Raw genomic sequence first — 10,580 nt, forward strand, 5'->3', positions numbered from 1 at the left:
CCGCAAAATCGTACGCTTTAAAGAAGTGGACTGATATCTTGTAGGTGAATAAAAATTTACTCGAACTCAACTAATTTTGAAGCTCAATTAGAAAAGTCTCTAGCTATTTAATGATTAAAAAAACCCTATTGTCGCTCATTTATGCAAGATTTTTTTTTAACATAATTTTCATAAGTCATTTATTCAAACTTTTACTATAATCTTCTTACTTTTACGATGATGATGATTGTTGACCAGGATGATAAAGAATTTGATGATTTAGAAGATAGTGTAATCCTTTATACAAACTTTTAATCATATAATATCGTGTCATTTTCAAATTCGTAAACCAGGATTTTAAGAAGAAAAATCGTACAAATTTAGCATATATCATAAAATTCCATTTTTCATCATAAACATTTTAAAATATCATTTAGCATGTATTATGATTCTTCGGGACACTGCCAACAATTTCGTATTACCCGGGACTCAAAATGACCATTTTAACTTTGGACTCTAAAATTCCCGATTTTGACGTTTTCTTATTTTTATCGACCCGAGCCTATCCCAAATCATCATATAAGCATTTTAACCCGAATTAATTCAAAACTCAATATTTTCTTCCCAAACTTTAAACTTAAGCTTTTCATACCTAAACTACCCTCAAGAACCATGAATCGAATCGACCCTCGTGGACCGCGGTTCGAGTCCTTACCTTCTCCCTAGCCATGTTCGAGCTCTAAACCTTAAACCAAGCCACGTCTTCCCCCTAAACCCAAGAAACTGTGGACCAAACCATTCCCAGACCCTCCTAGACCCTAACCGACATAGCCTAGACTAGCATCGAACCTGCCCAAGCCCCTAGCCAACCCGAGCACACCTATCCTCCCTTCTCCAAAGTCGCGGCCCCAACCTACTCGAGCTACCTTGTACCACAGCCTCACCAGACCATGTCCTGACCCCAAGCCATCCTCCCTAAACCCTACTGGACCAGCCTAACAAGTCCTACCCGAGCCGCGCACCCTCTTCCATGAACAAGCCGCGCGCGAGCCCTAGGTTCTCCTAAGGTTGGCGCATGGCCTCCCCTCACCCAGCCACGAGTCCTGCCCCCCATGGACTCCTACTAGCCTCGAGTCGCAGCCAGCACAGGTCTCTGCCCGAGCCCTGATGCGGCTGCCCCCCCCCCCCCCCCCCAGCCGAGCCCTTAAAACCAAAAACTCCATGAAACCAAAGCCTTTAACCCTAACCATGGATGAATCCCTTTCTTTTTCATGTTCACCCTTCATATCGTCCCTAAACGAGCCTTTTTCCATCACTTAATCATCTTATATTGCAGCATGTCCCTTAGAATTGATAATGTTCACAAGTAAATCGTAAAATCATCAAAACTTTGAAAATAATCATCCAAACGATAAACGATTTGAACTGAAATATTTTTCATGCTAAAATACATAAAACATGTATCATATGATTTGAATGGTGCATCAAAAGAGTTTAGAAGTGTGGGGACCCGGACGCTAATCCTCTTCTTAATCATCTTCGGGATTGAATTATCAATTAAGATAAACAGGGTCTAAAAATTTTTCTTTTAAAACACAAGTGCGGAGCGTAATGGAATGTAACTAATATACATCTCAGTATATAAGTACAATAATGTACAACAATTATTCAAAATAGTCTAAGATTCAACTACTAAATTTCAAGTATTAAACCAAGTCTACAATAAGTCCGGAATCACCACTCTAAACTCGTCTTCTCTCATCATCTTCTTGACCCCGATCCTGTCCCACCTGTTGTCATGCACACATACAAAACAAGACAACAGCCGGATACTCCGGTGAGAATAAATCCCAGTATAAAACATGGTAGACATGCATATACACAGTATAAATCATAAAGCATATTATCATGCATAAAATCAATAGCAATAGGTTTCATAGTCTATGAAACTAAATCAAAATAAGCATGCAGTAACAAAGGGGTTCCATAATCTCTGAAACCGAAATAAAATAAGCACGCAACTCAATTCAATTCATATCTTGACTCAACTCAATTCTAACTCTAGGGATCCCGGTGTGAATAAGACGTCACTGTCTGTCACCTACCCTCCCAATCGGGGTGACTGTACGTATTATTCCTAGACTTCGGCCCTGTCTGTATCGAATATCTACAATCGGAGTGACTCTGATCCGAAGCGTCGATACCACCGAACATCTAGTAATTTGGCGAATCTACCAAATGACTTTCCTATCTCAAATGCTTGAATATAAATCTATAAACAAAGCATAATCATATAAAAAGATAAACAACAATTCTAGTATGTGATTTTGTTGGGAAACTCAAATTAAATCTCATTTGAGTTGTGTCTTCCTCAAACAAAACATGAATTATACCTTTGTCTTCCCGGTCTGACGAAGACGAAGTCTTGTATTCCAATCTGTCCATACCCAGTCTGGCAATGACAATCACATAAATACAATATCAGTATATAATTCGATTCAAAACCTGTTCTGATCAATATATATAATCTGATCCATATCTGAACAAGGTACAATCTAATTCATATCAACGATATCATCGAAATCATTACTGAATCTTATTATTCTAAATCAACTGATGTTTCGACGGCATAACAATACAGTTTCGATATCCCCGTCAATCTCAACATCACATATATAATATCAGAATTCATAATTTCAATATCGGTACACTTAAAATCAGTAACAACACAACTCTGATATCATATCTCAATCAAATCAACTCCGAAAATCATAACAATTTCATAAACAGGCTATCCTTTAATCTGACTTCAATTATACAATGACTACTGTAGCAAAAACACTATATCTGATTCATATTCAATTCTGACAATATCATAATTTCAAATCATGTCTAAACGTAACAAAACTTATGTCCAGTTGTAGCCTGCGTTGATAGGAGTACAGTACTGAAGTCGGATATAAAATCGGACGGGCGGATTTTGTGAAATCTTGATTTAGAATTTCACGAAGAAATTCCTCAACAATTTTCCTTCGATTCCTTCTTTTTGCTTCTGAAGGTTGGCTGGTCTTATATATATATTGCATGTAAATTGTACGTGGCTTCTCCAGAATTTGCCAAAAAACCTCACGCGCATATGCGCGCCCAAGCCCCGCACATATGCGTGAGATTTATTATCTCGGCGCTTGTGTCTCAACCGCTCGCGCATATGCGCGCCCATCGTCGCGCATATGCGCGAGACCTACTGTCTCGTGCATCCCCTTACTCGCGCATATGCGCGCCTTCCGTCGCGCATGTGCGCCGAACTCTCTGGACGTTCCGCGCATATGCGCGCATTAAAGCCGCGCATGGTTCTGTCTTCCTCGCGCATGTGCGTCCATACCTGTCGCGCATGTGCGCGGGGACTTTTCCTGCACAAAATGTCAAATCTTCTTTCGGCTCTCCCGGTCTGATCCGTTCCGTCTATAATCATCTCAATTAATAAATAAATCTGTAAAGTTCCGAAAATTTGAAGGTCCACGTGTACCTCGTGCATGCAAATTATTAAATTTCGTTGGTATTTTATTAAATTGTTTTAAAGCATTGAATGCATGTTTATTTCATTAATTTGTGTTTAATTATTTTATACATTTTATGCATAATTCATTCATGATAGAATTTATTTCATGTTATTTTATAAGTTCATGCATTAGGGATTCTAGGTGCATTTCACGCCTGAACGAGGATCAGAGACCGGAGAATTTTCAGGAAAATTATTTTAATACATGAATAATTTTTATAAATTAATTTATGGTGTTTAAGTGGATTTTTCAAATAATGGAAATTTTTGAGTATTTTTACCCGCATGACTTTATTTTTAACGGTACGCAAATTTTATCGAATCGAGGGACTTTTTGAGGATTCGACTAATAATTTCAAAATCTTTCCAACACGAAATATTTTTCAGGAGTGCGTTTGGATTTAATAGGCCTACTTTTGGACCTTTTGGGCTTAAAACCCTTTTATAAATCTTTAAAATAAAATTGTGGTCCATTAACTTAAGATTATCTATATAATTAGCACCTAAACACCATTTACCCTAAACCTAAAACATGTATCAGCCGCCGACCTCCTCCAATTGGCCATATCCTTCGTGAGTTGCAGCATCAAAGATTTCAGGTGCTTCTTTTTCCACCAAGCTCAATTCTTTCCACGTCCCGTGTTCCTCCGAACGTTTGTGCACCTAGCATCATAAGTCACGCTTGTTACTTCTTTTTTTGCATCATGCACGTCATATTAATGTTGTGTGTGCACTTCTTCACGAAAACTTTCGATCCAACCAAGGGTGTTTGAGATTTTCAGGTTTCGTGTGAACATTTCATTTTTTGTGTGCGTCAACTCTCACTGTTTCTTGTTGCTGTGCAAGGGGACTGTCGGTTGCTGTTGTGAAGGGCCGAGACATGTCATGGTATGTAGAGAAATAGGGCTGGAGTCGGTTTTGGTTGGAACTTGGGTAGATCGGGCGTGATGTCCCATTTCAGTTCGGTTTTGGGGTAGGGTACGTGCAAGGGTCCATCCAGCAGTGTAAGGGCTCAACCGTGCCATGAATAAGACCCTGATGGGTCTGGGAGAGGGCCTGGAAGGGCTCGGAACCTGCTGGAACAGCCCCAAGCGCGAACCGTGCGGTGTTAGTGAAAAGAGTCGCGGCGGTACTCCTTGGTGTCTAGCGGTCGTGGGCTTTGTACAGCCTGCATGGGGCTGGAGCCGTGTGTCTAGTGTGTCAAGTAGGGTCCCAAGGTGGTCAAGGGGAGGTCGGTTCAAGGCTGGTACGTTGAGTTTGGGTGGTGGCTTGAGTTTTTGGAAAAAGAGTGCACCAAGGGGGGGTAATTGAGGAAAGGGGCCGAGAGTTAGGGGAATTACTGGAAATTTTCAGCCGGGTGTTAGGGGGATAATGACATGGTTTTAGGAACATTTTAGTGTTTTTAAGGTATGGTAAAAAGTTGGGAAAATTTTGATTAAGTTTCGAGTCGATTCGGGTTAAAACCGGGACACCGGTCCAAGTTTTAAAACGAATAGGTTAAGACGTTTAAGAATGCTTTTAAATATGTTTTGGGACATTTTAAGGAGTTTGGTAAGCTTCGGGTCAATTTTAGAGGTGCAGGGTTGAACCGATAGTTTTTGGGTTTCCAGGGGCAAAATGGTCATTTTGCACCCGGAGTGAGATTTTGGTCCTGGCAGCGCCCTGAGCACAAATTCATGATATTCTCAATGTTCATGCATCATGTTTACAATTTTTACGCAATTATGATAATTACGGTGCATGCTTGATTTAAATGAAAAATTATGTATATGCATGCTTTTATTAAGTGATAAATATGATGACACGTTTTGAAGGAAGTGATTTAGTTGTGACTAACACGATGACACGATGATATGATTGGAGATATCGTGAGGGAAAAGGCCACAGAGGGAGCCCGACGATCGTATTTCCATTGACATGATATGATGATATGATAGGCTCGGGCTCAGTTGACGGGTGAGAGTGTCGCTGATGTCACCCGCCGCAGGGTACCAGCGGTTACACGTAGATGGATCCATCGACTGACATGATGACATGATAATACGAAAGTCACAGCTAATGAACGGAATTCAAATTAAAATTTTAACACGTATATGCTGATACGATTATACATGCTATTACCATGTTTTGACAAGTCACAGTTACGCATATGATATGATAACATGATGAGACATGTTTTGACACGTTACTATTTTACACGACACGCTTATGTTCATGTTTTTAAGCTCATGAAATGTATTTTGATTATGCTATTTTTCACTGTTGTGTGCTACGTATATGTACTTGTTATTACTGGTACAGGTGTGTTGAGTCTTTAGACTCACTAGGCGTGTGTGATGCAGGTGAGCATTTTGATCAGGGGACCGGAGGTGCCGAAGACTGAGTAGGAAGGCGGGATGCGGGGTGACACGACCTGAGGACCGCATGTTTTCCGCATTATGATATGAGATTTGAGAGGAGATGAACATTTTTATATGTTGATAATATTACGATTTTTACACGTTTACGCTTTCGTTGATTTTGGAGTAGTTTAGAAATTTTAAAACTGCGTTATTTTTATTGTCAAATATTTAAGATCATTTTTAAATGTTATTTCGAGATTGCAAAGCTTTTATTTTTTTTAAAAAAAATGTCTAGTAGAATTTTGAAAATTTGCGAGACGTTTCAGTTTGTATCAGAGCAAGGATCCTGTATAGGGTTGTGCCACCGCCAGTTTCTGCCGCTCAGTTTTCAAGCCTCAAGTCTATAAGTTGTATGATTTTACATGTTTTAAATGTTTTAATGCTAGCACCTGCATGTTCACATGATATATGCTTACAATACATGTTTATATGTTGCTATGTTTTGAGATTTAGTGTTTTAAATTTTTTTTATGCATGTTACGACATGAAACAAGAAACTATAGATTTTCATGCATGCCGGCCTCGTGGTGGAATTGGACATGAATAAGAATTTTGCTAATGGGCAGTAATAAAGTATTGAAAATGATTTGACAATATTAATTTTTGGTTAGTAGTACTGATGTTCTAGTTTTTGGATCATAAGTTAATCTTGAAAGTTATGAATGCTTTTGGAGCATGTAGGTTTTCTAAGAAAAATATTGCGGTTCATGGTTACTAGTTGAATTAATTTTTTTAGGATTTCATGTAAGGAATAACGAATCGAAGACTACGACGATTTTTGGAAGTATAAAGACGTGAATTTATTTAGGATGCATGCTCTATATAGTGGGATTTAAGGATTGAATTGCATGAATTGAGAATTTTAAGGACCTACTTGTAATAACCAATAATTGAGGACTTAAATGTAAAAATAAAAATTTAAGGGGCTATTTTCAAATTTTCGAATTTTGGGATTAAATTCTGAGTTTTGAGGATTTTAAGGTTTAATGAGGCAAAAAATCGAAATTTTATGGGGACCAGAAATGCAAATTTCGAAGAGTTGTATGGGCCAAAAATGTAATTTTCGAGAACAATAAGGGCCAAATTGCAAATCTCAAAATTTTTGAGGATTAAATTCGAAATTCTGATAAACACTTAGGATGTTAAATATTTATGGAAATGTAAGACTGGTTATGAGACTTAATTTTGGGTTTAATAAGCTTAAAATTATTGAATTTTATGATACGGATAGCCTATAAAATGGAATTAGGAACACCAAGAACTTATGGGTAATTGTGGAATTTTCAAGACTAAGGACAAATTGGATATTATTCGAGGAAAGTAAGAATTAATTTTACAATTTTTAAGAAATTTGGGAACTTATTTAGCAGTGAGTGAAAATTGAATGATTTAAATGATAGGAATTTTCAGTGATTTAAGTTTGAGGGAAATATAGAACATTGAGAGACCTGGATTATAATGTTATAATGAATGGTAATCGAGGACATTGTGGGATGAATCAATCTTGAGCTTGAAAAATTTAAGCGTTAGTGAAATAATGTTGTGACAAATTAAGAATTTAAAGTTATGACGATTTAAGGTAAAGTTGATCGGTTAGTTAAGTTATAAGGATAAACATTGAGTTAACAAATTTTTGGGAACCTAAGTTTGGTGTGTCATAAGTTTTAGTCATGATCTTAACAGTTAAGATTATATCTTTGTTGAATTTAATTTTTCTAGGAAGTTGGGTATGATTGATGGTTAGGTTACTCGATAAACGCATGTAAGAATCGAGGTAAACACCTTGTTTTGAGAAATTTTTGAAAGTCTTTAAGAAACTTGGAACTAAGCGGATATGTGTGTTGAAGTTATACTATTCATTACTATTTGGGTTGTGTAAACTTGAATTTCAAGTTTATGAGATAAGTGTTCATATGAAAATTTGGGGTGAAGTAAAAACAAAAGTGAATTAGTGGTGTTCAACATATGTTATCAATGAACGAATATTAAGATTTTTACCGATTAAGAAATCAAAATCTTGATGTGGGAAATCTAGAATTCTATGGGCTATAGGTAAAGTTGATTTATTAGAGTTAGTCCAACATTAACATGAGACAACTTAGTAAGTTTTATACGCTATAATTAATTAAGCATTAAGGATACGTAAGAATGCGACATTCGTTCCAATGAGGAAAGTTCAAGGGTCTTAGGCCTCAACTATATTGTAATTGGGAAAGAAATAGTTTAAGAATGTAATTGATACTAGAATGGTTTTATTATTAAGGTAGAAGATCGATATTGCCAATCTTGGGTTTTATGGATTAACGTTACTCGAATTTAAGATTTGCAATAATTTAATATTTGGGATGTACTTGTAAATAATTAAGTTATGTAAGTTTGGTGCTGTAAAATAATTTGATTCAAGGATCTTAGGCTAATATTATTATGGGGTGGGATAAAATTTAAATTGAGTGTATTATCGGGGATAGGAATCGATCAATAAATTTTGGTGCTAAGGTTTCTTAGGATGAACTGCATAAATACAAATGTAATAGATCAATGAACATTACGGGTACAGTGTAAGAAAAGTAAGACGCAATAAAATTCGGACTGCCATTTCTAATATTGGGAAGTTTGAGAAAAGTCAGAATTCGAGGCCAGAGTAGGATAGAACTAAGTCACCATAAGTCGTTCTAAGTTACTATTCGCAAATGAGGATTTTGGTAGGCAATTTAATTAGGATTGAAGAGACGTAAGGACAACCTACACTTATTTTATCAGAGTGATGCAGCGGAAGCGTGGATTATTGGGATACTAGAATTAAGTAAGAGTCTAAACTTTTTGATTATTAAGGATAAGCGAATTTCGGGGACGAAATTCAATTTAAGGGGGTAAGATTGTAACATCCCGAAAATTTGAAGGTCCACGTGTACCTCGTGCATGCAAATTATTAAATTTCGTTGGTATTTTATTAAATTGTTTTAAAGCATTAAATGCATGTTTATTTCATTAATTTGTGTTTAATTATTTTATACATTTTATGCATAATTCATGCATGGTAGAATTTATTTCATGTTATTTTATAAGTTCATGCATTAGGGTTTGTAGGTGCATTTCACGCCCGAACGAGGATCGGAGACCGGAGAATTTTCAGGAAAATTATTTTAATACATGAATAATTTTTATAAATTAATATATGGTGTTTAAGTGGATTTTTCAAATAATGGAAATTTTTGAGTATTTTTACCCGCATGACTTTGTTTTTAACGGTACGCAAATTTTATCGAATCGGGAGACTTTTTGAGGATTCGACTAATATTTTCAAAATCTTTCCAACAAGAAATATTTTTCGGGAAGTGCGTTTGGATTTAATGTGCCTACTTTTGGACCTTTTGGGCTTAAAACCCTTTTATAAATCTTTAAAATAAAATTGTGGTCCATTAACTTAAGATTATCTATATAATTAGCACCTAAACACCATTTACCCTAAACCTAAAACATGTATCAGCCGCCCACCTCCTCCAATTGGCCCTCCTTCGTGAGTTGCAGCATCAAAGATTTCGGTGCTTCTTTTTTCACCAAGCTCAATTCTTTCCACGTCCCGTGTTCCTCCGAACGTTTGTGCACCTAGCATCATAAGGCACGCTTGTTACTTTTTTTTTTGCATCATGCACGTCATATTAATGTTGTGTGTGCACTTCTTCACGAAAACTTTCGATCCAACCAAGGGTGTTTGAGATTTTCAGGTTTCGTGTGAACATTTCATTTTTTGTGTGCGTCAACTCTCACTGTTTCTTGTTGCTGTGCAAGGGGACTGTCGGTTGTTGTTGTGAAGGGCCGAGACATGTCATGGTATGTAGAGAAATAGGGCTGGAGTCGGTTTTGGTTGGAACTTGGGTAGATCGGGCGTGATGTCCCATTTCAGTTCGGTTTTGGGGTAGGGTGCGTGCAAGGGTCCCTCCAGCAGTGTAAGGGCTCAACCGTGCCATGAATAAGACCCTGGTAGGGTGCGTGCAAGGGTCCCTCCAGCAGTGTAAGGGCTCAACCGTGCCATGAATAAGACCCTGATGGGTCTGGGACAGGGCCTGGAGGGGCTCGGAACCTGCTGGAACAGCCCCAAGCGCGAACCGTGCGGTGTTAGTGAAAAGAGTCGCGGCGGTACTCCTTGGTGTCTAGCGGTCGTGGGCTTTGTACAGCCTGCATGGGGCTGGAGCCGTGTGTCTAGTGTGTCAAGTAGGGTCCCAAGGTGGTCAAGGGGAGGTCGGTTCAAGGCTGGTACGTAGAGTTTGGGTGGTGGCTTGAGTTTTTGGGAAAAGAGTGCACCAAGGGGGTGTAATTGAGGAAAGGGGCCGAGAGTTCGGGGAATTACTGGAAATTTTCAGCCGGGTGTTAGGGGGATAATGACATGGTTTTAGGAACATTTTAGTGTTTTTAAGGTATGGTAAAAAGTTTGGAAAATTTTGATTAAGTTTCGAGTCGATTCGGGTTAAAACCGGGACACCGGTCCAAGTTTTAAAACGAATAGGTTAAGACGTTTAAGAATGCTTTTAAATATGTTTTGGGACATTTTAAGGAGTTTGGTAAGCTTCGGGTCAATTTTAGAGGTCCAGGGTTGAAACGTTAGTTTTTGGGTTTCCAGGGGCAAAATGGTCATTTTGCAC

The sequence above is a fragment of the Primulina tabacum genome, chromosome 7 (genome assembly GCF_025594145.1).
Source record: "Primulina tabacum isolate GXHZ01 chromosome 7, ASM2559414v2, whole genome shotgun sequence".
NCBI classification, from domain to species: domain Eukaryota; kingdom Viridiplantae; phylum Streptophyta; class Magnoliopsida; order Lamiales; family Gesneriaceae; genus Primulina; species Primulina tabacum.